Source organism: Pan troglodytes, chromosome 10 (assembly GCF_028858775.2).
Source record: "Pan troglodytes isolate AG18354 chromosome 10, NHGRI_mPanTro3-v2.0_pri, whole genome shotgun sequence".
Taxonomy (NCBI): domain Eukaryota; kingdom Metazoa; phylum Chordata; class Mammalia; order Primates; family Hominidae; genus Pan; species Pan troglodytes.
The window spans coordinates 111,594,023-111,607,100 of record NC_072408.2 but is presented as its reverse complement, the minus strand read 5'-3'; positions in this window follow the sequence as shown (position 1 = coordinate 111,607,100).

Genomic DNA, 13,078 nt, shown 5'->3' with positions numbered 1-13,078 from the left:
CAAATTTATATTTTAAAGCTCATTTGATGAGTTAGGAAAATATTTATAAAATAATGTGTGAAAAATACTGAGTACAAAACTTTATCTGGAATGACACTAATTTTTTAAGACACCAAAATATTTTAAATGTTTTGCTCTGGATGATGTGATTATGGATTTTGTTTCTTTTTAAAACTCTTTTGTGCTGAACAAATTTTCAAAAATGAACCTGTTACTTTTATATTTATTTTTTGAATTACTTAATAATTATTACTTTTCTAGACAATAGATCCCCAGCTCAAATAGTAGTTAACTATTGTTTTGGGTCTTAAAAAATAAGATTGATTTTTGTCCTGTTTAGTAATGAGTACCTAATGTTTTTAAAAAATGAACATCCTTTTTATTCTTACAGATGAGAGAAAACATTCTGTAGAAATGGAACATTTTAGTACTTAAAGACACTGGGGTATTATTAGTAAGAAGAAATAGTGAATAAATATGGACCTAGAAGAATAACATTTTTCTCCCTATCATCTGTTCTTTAGGCAAGTGATAATGTTATGCTAACATAGGCTTCTGACTTCTGGTAATTCCCACAGACAGTCTTCTCTGGTCCTTCTCCCAGATCATACACCAAATTCCGCGGGTTTGGCACAAAACCATTCATGTCTGGCTTACTACAAATCCATGCTGTCCAGCTGCATGAACTTGCCCAGAGGGCAGTTTCAGAGCTTCTCTCTTCCCGCTCTTTCTCCTCCACTGCTTTCAGCAGGTGGTTCTGACTCCAGGGAGAAGGCTGAGGCCTCTGGATAAGCTTCCTCAGTAACTCCTTGTCCCTGCCTTGACATGCCCATATTGTTTCAAGCTCACCCTTCAACCCATCCATTTCTACCACATTTCCTCTCTTTAGCACCAGTGGCCCACTTCTCTGCTCCATCATATGCACAAGACTTCCTTGGAAGGGAAAGCCTCCATCTGACCTTACCAACACCATTCTACTCTTCTCCTCTTTAATTGTCAACTCTTGCACAAGAAGAGACTCCTGCCTCTTCTTCCTGGCCATTGCCTCTCTGCTTAGCACCCGACAGCCATGGCACAACTTAACTGCAAGGGAAGCTCAGAAATGTGGTCTTCCTGTGTGCCCAGGAAGAGGAAGAAGAAATGAAATTGAGTTTAACACATAGCATTTGTCTCCACTGCAGGACTTAAGACATTTTATTTGGATATTCAAGGAAGACATCACCCAAGAGGCTGAAGGGCTTGAGGCTATTTGAGAAACAGAAAAAAGAGAAACCCATGCAGCTAACAGACTCAGCCACTAAGTCACAATTCCAACTCCTCCTGGCAGAAAATCTAATGACTCATCTTGGCTCTGGCTTCTGATCTGCTGTGGCCAAGTTAAGGAGCAGATATCACATGGTGATTGGACTGCCTCTTCCAGTGCTGTGAGTCCTCTCACAGAGAGGAGTAAGCGGAGAAAGAATGATTGGCACCTCTGGAGTACACACCAAGCCAATCTGCAGATCACAGGGAAGGTGACCTGAAGGTTATTTTATGAACTGCTCAAGATAGAACAGAAACAACTTTGCCTTACACTTTACACATTACTTATCCAGGCACTTTCAGGAAGGTAAAAGTTGCAAAGTAAAGTTATATAACATAGAGTAAAATCCTAAAAGGTAGTCTACACACACACACACCACACACACACACACACACACACACACACACACACACACACAGAATGAATGCATGGAAAATATGTGGAAAGTGTTTCCTCAATGAATGACTTTTAAACTAATACCTCTCTTCTAGATTAAGACATGAGATACTCTTAGGTTGAATCCCTTTTCACCCTCAGATCAAAATGTCAGTGTCAATAGGCCAAAACCAGAGACTAGACTCAGCTCTAGACGTTTTGTGGGAATAAGAAGTAATGGATTCACCTGAATCTTGGTGAAGTCAACCTGTATTCCATGAGTAACTCTGGGCCCAGGGTTGGGCAGATAGTAAAGTCCCATTTTAGGTTCAGCCTGCTTCAGGGCAGTGGTAAAACTAAAGTCTTTAAAAGCTGATTTCCAAAAGATCTTTTGCCTAAAGGCAGTAGTCAGGTAGTTTTGGGACGTAGTCTCTTTTGCCTTGACTTTCTATTTCTCTTAGTGAATTAACAGTTGATGTTTATATCATTCATTGGCATATTACTGTCATCCATGTAATTGTATGTGTCTGTGTCATGAAATTTGGACTTTATGCACACAATGATGTGCATCATATAAATCACCAGGAAGGTAAGTTAAGCTAAGTACTGCCTGGGATTTGTTACATAGTTCCTTTTGAAAGGACACCATCTGAATATGAGATTCTGTTGCTGCAGCTATAAATTAATATGTATGATGCAGGCATTGCAAAGTGTTTTTTAAGAAATTATTACTTGTGTTTTCATTGTTTGCCTTAATAGATTCTGCTTATAGCATTTCAGAAGTTGAATGTAGCAGAAACATGAAATGCCTGTTTATAGAGTGGATAGGTCGTGATAGATGCTAATTGGATTTGGCATACTCTTGTGATTTCATATGGCTTAATATTAAAGAGACAGGTTTTATAGGGTGCCATTGCAAGTTGATCTAGGCCATGAGTGAAGTTAACAAGCGTTAATTAAGTGCCACATGTGAAACCACTTCTGTTCTTAACACCGAGAGGACTCCAAAAGGATAAAATACGGTACTCTCAATGTTCATGGTAAATGATATGTGAGAGGGCCAAAGATTTATATATGAGAAAATTTATATCAGTTGTTGATAAGAGTGAAAATCATAAACAAACTAAATGTCCGGCAACAGAGAAATGGTTAAAAAACTATGGTACATAAAATTTGCAAAATAGGTATCATCATGGACAATCATCTTTTCCAAAAACATTTAATGACATGGGGGAAATGTTCCCAATATAATGGAAGTGAAAAAAGGCATGGCATATGCAGAGAGAGAGAGAATGCATAGAATATATGTGGAAAGTGTTTGCTCAAACAATGAGTGATTTTTAAACTAATACATCTCTTCCAGATTGTTTAGGAAATGAAATACTCTTAGATTGAATCCCCTTTTCACCCTCAGATCAAAAGGGCAGTGTCTATAGGCCAAAACCAGAGACTAGACACAGCTCCAGACCTTTGGTGGGAATGAGAAGTAATGGATTCACTTGAGTTTGCTGTGGACTGTCCTCCACCATCTCCCACTCAGGTATTTGAGAGAAGCAAAGAAAGTCACATAGGTTTATCAATTTTCCTAAGTCAAAACAGAGAAACTGTGATACAACTCAGGGAGGAATAAATGAATCCTCACAAAGCTCAGGTATATACTTTCAGACCCTATTTTGGAGAAAACAGCATCAGAACTCACCCTTATCCAGACCCTTTCCAGCTCAACTCCCCGCCGCAAGCTAGAGGCCTCCTTCACTGAGACCGCGCTCGCTGCTGCCCCTGATGGCGTCAACAGAAACTGCGAGGCCAGTGGCCACGGAGAATCCACAGGTCGTGGAATTGAGGAGCACGTCGTCGTGAGCTATTTCTGCAGGAGCGAGTGGTAGTGTGCCCAAGGGAAAGGAAAAGGTTGGGGACACTAAGGGGAGAAGGCAGAAGTGGGAATAAGTAGGGTATAAGCGAGGGCCGCCTAGCACAGCGCTGAGGGCTTAGCCAGTGTTTCACACTCGTACATTAGAGTCACCTGAATCCCTAAAAGAAACACAGATGGCCCCACCCCACTTCAGATTAATTGAGTCAGCTGTGGGGCCTGGGCACCTCAGGGCCATAGTACAGAAGGAGAGAGCAGTGCGGTACAAGTTCAGTAAGTCAGGGACACGGCTGATCAGCTCCTGCCGCCTCCCCGATTCAGCTTCCTGACAGCCCCTGGGGGATTGATTAAAGGACTTTCCATCCTCTTTGGGGGCGCCGTGTATGCCTGCTTCAGCAAAAGGGCCGGTGGGGAGGCTGGCCTCCCGTCCTACATTCACTGAACGACAGCAGCCCCTCACCTGAACACGGAGGGACATCGAGGACCAGTGGAAGTCCCAACTTTCCTCTTCCCCTAAGGTGGCTTGAGACATGCTCTGGGGACAGAAATAAGAAGGGACTCCCAAAGGGCCCACACTGACTTTGAAGTGGAAGATTCGGGATGGGGCTCAGAAGAATGAAATATGCATTTAAAAAATATATATATATAGTGATATATACAATAAAATATATCTTGTATACATTTTATTGTCTGTATATCGTGGTGTTTTGACTTCTTAAAAACCCATAAGAATGATACAATGGACTGTGGGGACTCCGGGGGAAAGGGTGGGAAGGGGGTGAGGGATAAAAGGCTACAAATTGGGTATAATGTATACTGCTTGAGTGATGAGTGCACCAAAATCTCACAAATCATCACTTAAGAATTTACTCAGCTGGGCGAGGTGGCTCACGCTTGTAATCCCAGCACTTTGGGGGGCCGAGGCGGATGGATCACGTGAGGTCAGGAGTTCGAGACCAGCCTGGCCAACATGGGGAAACCCCGTCTCTAATAAAAATACAAAAATAAGCCGGGCGTGGTGACGTGTGCCTGTAATCCCAGCTGCTTGGGAGGCTGAGGCAGGAGAATCGCTCAAACCCAGAAGGCGGAGGTTGCAGTGAGCCGAGATTGCGCCACTGCACTCCAGCCTGGGTGACAGAGTGAGACTCTGTCTCAAAAAACAAAACAAAACAAAACAAAACAAGTAACCAAATACCACCGGTTCCCCAAAAACCTATGGAATTTTTTAAAAAAAGAAAAGAGGAAGGAATGCTGTCCAGTTGCTTTATTTGGCAAAAATAAATGAATAAATAAAATAAACAAGTTCTTGTCCTATTAAAAAAAAACAACAGAGGAGATTCAAACAAAAAATTCTTCTGGGCTGGAGACAGGCTACTCTCTGGGGCTAGCCAATTCTTAGGGAAAGCAAAGGACTCAGCTGGGAGCATGTCTTTGATATGCAAACTAGCCACTCCAGAGCCACACCTCCTTAATCTGGCCCATACTTCCCAGGAGACCGTATTCCTTGGCTTTAGTCACCCCAGGGCCAGGTACTGGGCAACCAGGGACCACTCCTATAGTTTAGAGCCCACCAAAATTATTCAAACTAGCCAAGTCTAAACAGTTCAGCCTGCCCTGCCCTGCCCTGCCCTTCCCAGGAAACCCCTGTAACCTCTGGCCTAGACTTTCCCCTTGCCCCCGCTTTCTGCCCCTTGATCATCCCATGTGGCTTCCCCATGTGACCCTGCAGGAGTGCCACACTTCCTGTTTCCAGAATCTGTGAATACAATAAACTGTTTTTTTCCTGAGCCTCTCCTGTGTCCTCTTGTGGCCACATCTGACTGACCATCACATAAAAGAACACAGAACAAAATATACATGTAATATGTAACTGCGTTTTTAAGAGATTGGAAGGAAATGTTCATTATCTTACAGTGAGATTTTAGATTTTCTCTTTATGCTTCTCTTTCTCAAATTGTCTGCAATGAACATGTATTATTTTTGTATTATTATTATTATTTTGAGATGGATTCCTGCTCTGTCCCCCAGGCTGGAGTTCAATGGCGTTATCTCGGCTCACTGTAACCTCTGTCTCCTGGGTTCAAGCGATTCTCCAGCCTCAGCCTCCTGAGTAGCTGGAATTACAGGCACGCACCACCACACCCAGGTAATTTTTGTATTTTTTTAATGGAGACATGGTTTCACCTTGTTGGCCAGGCTGGTCTTGAATTCCTGACCTCAGGTGATCCACCTGCCTTGGTCTCCCAAAGTGTTAGGATTACAGGCATGAACCACTGTGCTCAGCCTATTTTTGTATTTTTTAAAAAGCTATGTGTCCTAGAAGAGAAAGAAACCTGCCAAAAGTGTGTGTTCTAAATGAGATTTTCAAATGAAGTTGGCTGTAGCGTTTACGACAGGGGATGTCAGGTTTACTTGTGGCACCCTCATTGCCCAGGCTACTGTCTGTCACTATCATTAGTGATAAAACCATGTTGATTGATATCATCACAGGATAGTGATTTAAGGATTTCTTGCATCCTTTTAAGGTGATTTTGGTGAGCAAGTGATCCTCTGTATGACACTGCCAGGAGCGTACAGGACGAGAGTTCTTCATTGCATTTCCCAGGCTTCCAAAACGTCTGCAGACATATATTGGGCAAATTATATTCTAACTTGTTCTATCAACTGTTACCCAGCTTGGTATCTCCCTAAGACCTAGTGTGCAACAAAATATAGTAAATACAACTTCAATTGTGATGTTATGTCTGGCTACTGATCAGATTATTGGACTATACTATTTTTGGACCCAAACAAATCAACCACAACCTTTGAAATGCACCGTAAGAAGTGAGATAGTGCCCTTGAGAATATTAACAGTAGGTGCCCCTAAAAGTAAAGGGCCAAATATAGGGACATTTCAAGCCCAGTTGACCAGGTATATGGGGGTGACTTGTTCAGCTGAGGAAGACCTTGGCTCCTGGAACTACTAAATTCCAATGATAAATATCTTTCTTTAAGGGCATTTGAAGGATACAAGCCTATGTATTTTTATTTAGTATATCTTTCTGCCAACTTTTTAAAAAAAAGTATTATTTTAGAGACAGGATCTCTCTCTGTTGCCCAGGCTGGTCTCCAACTCCTGGCCTCATGTGAGCCTCCTGCCTCAGCCTCCCAAAGCCCTGGAATTACAGGTGTGAGCCACTGTGTCTGGCCCCCTCTTTCAGTCAATTTTTTGTTGGGTAAACTGAATGCTTAATTCACTATACCCAACAAAATTTATGTTTATGTTTATACAATTATGTATTAATTTTTTGTTGCCTTGGCATCCATTTTAAATACATTAGACTTTCTCATACCAGAAGCAGGGCTCAGTCATTCCTGACACTATTTCCAGTCCAACTCCCTGCCGAGTTCCTCAATGTGCCCCATCCAGATATCTGCCTTATACAACTGCTCCCTAGTGACCACTTCCCCATGGGACAGCTAGATGCAGCCTGCTTGACTGGCCCCACTCACTCTTACACCCCACAGAGACTGTGCAGATCTGCCATAGTGACCATGTATCAGTTATTGTGTGACCTGGAACTTGTGCCTGCTTGGTTTAAACCCAATTAAAACTCCGTGCAGGAAACCTGTTTGGATAATGCCCAATACCCAATAAAGGCATTGGCCCATGGGTCTCTTTTTTCTCTCCCTGCCTGTGCTGTCTGACCTCCCTGTGTGGCCTCTAGGCATGCCATGTCCCGCCCAAGGACCTGTAAGTAATACAGTCTTTATTTCCATCTTGCAGTTCTCCTAATCATTGAAGGATGCTCTCATCTTAAAGATCCTAAATCAAAGAAATGGGGAAACACCAATAGGGTTAATTTTGAGTTTCAATTCAAGCATATTATGAAGTATTCCACATGAGGAAGAATTTTAGACTTCTTGGTCGTTTATCCAGAGGCTAAATTCAGATTAAGAAGCTTTATTAAGCCCCAATTATGAATGTGGCCAAAGGAAAAATGTGGTTAGTGGCCTCAGAGGAATCAGCACATTAACCATCTTGCAGAAATTTAAAACAATTCTGTCTGGGTTAATGGATACAATTAACACCAATAGACACCGTATGTAAGTAACTGAGGCTATTTAACGCAGTTATTGACTATACAAATCTCTGCACTGTGGATTAAGCAGTCTCACAATTCGTTAGAGAACGTAATTAGCAAGACTTTATTAAATGTCATTATTGGCTCCAGGCAGATTTGTATGAGAAACACCTAGGTAGGTAGTTTTCTGAGAAGAATGCCTAAATGACCATCATTTCAATGCTTGGTTTTAAGTGGGTAAATATGTATCTTCAAATACAAATTGTTTACTAAATTCAACTTAAATTTCAGCGTATCCTTTCTCCCCACTTCTCTCCAATCTTCACTGGCCTTCATTTCTCCCACCACATTAAATGGACTTTTCTGCCCAGCCAACAAGGTCCTTCATAATCTCCCTACTACCCTCATTTCACTTTGACGTGTGTTTTTGCCAGCGTTAGGGCTGGCCTCCTCGTTATCTATTTTATCCAGTGAGCTCATTTCCTCCTTATCTCCCAGCTCCTCAATGGCTGACTCCTGTCAATCATCGCCAAAGAATCATTTATTGAGAAAAAGGGAGTCAGAAGTAAGTAAGCCTATGGTAGAAAGAAGAAAGGATGCATATTTGAATCTGTAATGAGGCTGCCATGGCATGAGTGTGTCCCCTAAAGTTCATGTGCTGGAAACTTAATCCCTAATGCAACCATGTTGGGAGGTGGGGCCTAATGAAAGGTGATGAGGTCATGAGGGCTCTGGTCTCGTAAGTAGATTAATGTTGTTATTGTGGGAATGGGCTAGTTCTTGAGTGGGTTGTCACAAAAGCGAGTTTGGCTCCCGCTCGTTCTCATCTCTTTCCTCTTTTGCCCCTCCACCTTCCACCATGGGATGACACAGCATGAAGGCCCTTGCCAGATGCCAGTGCCATGCTCCCAGACTCCAGAACTGTAAACCCAGCTCTCCAGGTGATTCTGAGAGTTACAGGAGCCAGACATTTATCATTGGAGTTTAGTAGTTCCAGGAATTTAGCAGTTCCAGGCCAGGTCAATAACCACTCCTTAAGAGTGGTTATTAACTTCTCAAACTTTGATGTGCATGTAAGTCACTGGGGGATTTTGTTACAGATTCTGGTTCAGTGGGCCTGGGGTGAGGCCTGACATTCTCAAACTTTTTCATTTCAAAAAAGTTCTCAGGTGATGCTTATGTTGCTGGTCTGTGGACCACAGAATGAATAGCAAGGCTGGAATGGGAAAGGTAGAAAAGGACACATAGACTGAAATCATTTTGCATCCAAAAAGAAGTTCAGATAAAGCACAATTGCTATTATACTGAGTTTGTGCAGAATAGGATGTTAATGATGATGATAATGACAATGCTAGGCTGGATAAATATAATTCAGGTTTCCCCAGACCTCACCAACCTGAGTACAAATAAGGTCTTATGTTCACAATATGTTTACAGTAAGTACTCAGATTTATCCTGCTCATTAGTCTATTTGCATATCACAGAAACACTAGCTCCCTCTCTTTAAGCCTCACCCAATTATTTCTAGGAGTCCCTGGGGGTCTCTCACTTCACTTTGGCAAGAGTTGTCCTCTCAGGGTCTTCAGCTCAGGATCCCCTTTGTTCATGCTCAAAGCTCAAGACACTGTTTGGGTAGGGGCTTTACTCCTGTTGGTGCCATTCCTGCCCTGACAGCCCTGGTGTCTACTCCTAAGGCACTGTCTCCCAGGATCCCAAAGCTGCAGAAACTTGAGAGGCCAGAGCAGGGCTTTATCCTTGAATTGAAGCCATGGAATGCTGCACATAGCAGAGGGCAATAGCTTTTCAGCAGCATTTTATGCTGAAGCAGCCCCACTTGCTCCCTGCTGTGTCTGCCTGAGTTCCCTGGGAAACGACATCAGATTCTACCTGCAGCCTGTGTCCAGGCCATACCTATAGGCTGGCAAATGAACAGATATCATATCTGTCTCAGTACAAGAGGAAGCATACAGATAGACTCCAAACTGAAAAATCTGTCTCCCGGAATTGAGTTTCTTACCAAAGAAGTGTAAAAATAGGGGCAAGATGGCCAGTGCTTATGCCCATTTGCATAGAAGTTATCTGGGATTACTTTTTGTTGCACTCTTTAATTGGTTCACTGTTCTTGGAGGTCATGCCATTGTTTGTCTTCAAGTTACTTTTCCTTTTGCTGCAGTAAATCCTTAATTTACTTTTTCAGAAAGTGTATATACTTACCTATATATATGTGTGTATCTATATATAACCTATATGCAAACATGCATATATAAACTATATATGCATGTTATAACATGTTATATAACCTGTATATGCATGTTATATATAACCTATAAACATGCATAACTTATATAACAAACATGCTTGCACACACATGCATGTTTGAAGATAGGTTTTTGTATATCTAAGTTTTTACATGTGTGAAATGTATTATATCCCTCTAATACTTGATTAATATTTTGGGTAATTTTCCATTTAAAATTATGTTTCTTCAGAACTTTGAAGGCATTTCTTTACTGCTTTCTAGAATTCACTGTCACTAATGAAATAAAATAGTGGTTAAGAGTACTAAGCCAGACTGCTGGGTTTGAGTCTCAGTTCTGCCACTCACAAGGTATGTATCCATGGGTAAGTTCCTTGATATTTTCATCTGAAAAATGGTAATAATAAGAGTAGCTAACTTGTAGGACTATAGTGAGGTTGAAATTAACCAATATAGGTCAAGTGCTGAAAACAGCTGATCGCACATAGTAAGCCTATTAAAATGTTAGCTTATTAACATTTATTATTAAAATGTTAGATCATTTTCCTCCTTTGCTCAAAGCAAAGTGGCTCCCTTCTCTTTCATCTTTATATTTATCCTCCATGTTCCAAAACATCATGGTACTATAGCTATGTGGGTCATTTTGCACTCATTGAGCTTGGAACTTAGGAAACTTTTTTGAATATCTTCCTTTAGTTCTGGAATTAAAAAAAAAAAAGTTTCATGCTTTTTATTCTCTTTTCCTTTCTAGGATGTCTTAGTTAAATTTGGACCCTCTTGGATTGATCTTATGTATTTCTTATTTTTTTCCCCTCAGATTTTCCATTTCTTTGGGGTGTTTTTGTTGTTGTTGTTCTATATTCTGGGAGATGTTTTCATCTATTTATTTCACCCAATGTATTACATTCTTCATTTATGCATTTATATCTTTAATTTTTCACAACCTACTTGTTTTTTGCTTCTTATTGTTAGTACTTTGAATGGATGGATATGATATCGATCCATATCTTTGTGGCTCTTAATTAGATTTGTTTTATGATCTTCATTTTCTCCTAAGTTATCTCAGTTCCTCCCAGAATGTGATGAACAAAAGTCACTTATAGATGCTTGAAATCTTTGAGCACTCTCCGCATATTTTGATACCTTTTCATAATATTAATTTCATCTTCTCATAGACATTACAAATATTACATTTTCCATCTCCTTGTAATTAGAATATAGACTTTGATTCAGCCAACCAGCATAGGCTCTTTTGAGAGCTTTGATTCTAAAGTTAGTTGCAAGAAGAACGTGCTAGGACACCTGGCGCCTATTTTGCTGGCACTGGGGGAAGGCAGAGGTGCAACATTTTTGGAGTCCATAGCAGCAGTGGCCGCAGCAGATCTCTTCTCAGACCAGTCCTGGAGTATGGTTCAGGGAGATGTTCCTGGAGACTCAGCCTGAGATGATTCCTCCAGTCCTTTCAAAGATTATCCAATAATAAATACATTCCCCATGATGGCTTTCCAGCCTGGACTTATCCCTCAGATTCCAGATTTTTTCCAACTGCCTATATGACCTTGCCACATGGATATGCAGTGAACCACACCACCTGGCATTTGTGCCCATGTGTAATCCTCTTTCCTTGAGTGTGGGCTCGCTGGGCATGTTAACTCACTCCTAATTAATATAATAGGGTAGATGTGATGGATGTCACTCCAAGATTACGTTATAAAAGGACTGTGCCTTTCATCTTGGGCACTCACTCTCTCTAGCCCTTTCTTGGATGACTCAACCTGAGAAAAGCCAACTCTCATATTATAAGGTAGCCCTGCAGAGCGGCCTCTGTGGTGAGGGACCAATGCCTCCCAAAAACCATGTGAGTTAGAGGGGAAGCAGATCCCTCACTCTCAGTCAAACTTTCCAATGAGACCACAGCCCAAGCCCCAGTGACTCCAAGAGAGACTTTGGGCCACAGATACTCAGCTAAACTGCACTCAAGATCAAACTCACAGAAGCTGTGAGATAATAAATGTTTGGGGTTTTTCAGCCACTGAGTGTTATTTTGCAGCAACAGATAATGAATATAGGTGTCATAAATTTAACTTGTCTAGAACCGAACTCCTGATCTTCAAGTCTGCCCTCAACACGCTCCTCTCATAGTCTTTCCTAAAAAAAAAGAAAATAGTGGTTAAGAGTACTAAGCCAAGCTACTGAGTTTGAGTCTCAGTTCTGCCACTCACTAGGTGTATATCCATGGGTAAGTTCCTTGATATTTTAATCTGAAAAATGCTAATAAGACTAGCTAACTTATAGGACTATTGTGAGGTTGAAATTAATGAATATATGTTGAGTGCTTAAAACAGTTGATCACGCATAGTAAGTACTATAAAAGTTTTAGCTATTTTTCTTAGTTTCATCATTATCTTTATATTTATCTTACTCTATCCTTCTAGTTGCTGAGGCCAAAAACTTGGAAGCCATCCTTTACCTTTCTTCCTCTCTCATAACTGATGCCAAACCACCAGCAAATCCAATTATATCTTTAAAATGTCTCTAAAATTTGATCATTTTTCATCACCTCTACTACTACTACCCTGTACCAAATCACTGTCACTTCTGGTATGGATTATTGCAATAGCCACCTCACTGGTCTCCTGTCTTCCATTTTGACCCTCTAGAGCCTTTTCCGCACACAGCCAAAGTGATCTGTGTAAAATCAGATCATTTTACTCCTTTGCTCAAAGCTCTCCAGTGGCTCCCCTCTCTTTCATAGTAAAGACAGTCTCTTGAAGGGCTTTATGTGGCCTTACCTTACCTCCTACTATGCTTCCCTGTGCTATCTTCCCAAGTTACACTGCTACCCTGCTGCTCCTCAAATACACAAAGCCTGCTGTCATCTCAGGGCCTCTGCACCGGCCATTCTTCACCCAGAAGGCCCGAATGCACTTGACTGAAAGGAAGGGGTCATGTCCAATCTATTCGTTGCTGTACCACCAACACCTGAAAAAGTACCTTGTTCATTGTAGGCCTTTAAATATTTGTTGAATAAATGTATAAACCCAGGTAGAGTAGATACTTCACTCTGCAGCGAAAAACCCAGATTGATATGTAGCATTCATTGTTTTCTTTGTTCCCCTAAATTTTTCTCCTTTGTGAAGTAGCTTTTCCTTGAATGTCTTATGGTATTAGTGATAGTGAAAGGAAGCAGACAGATTTCTCAGCAG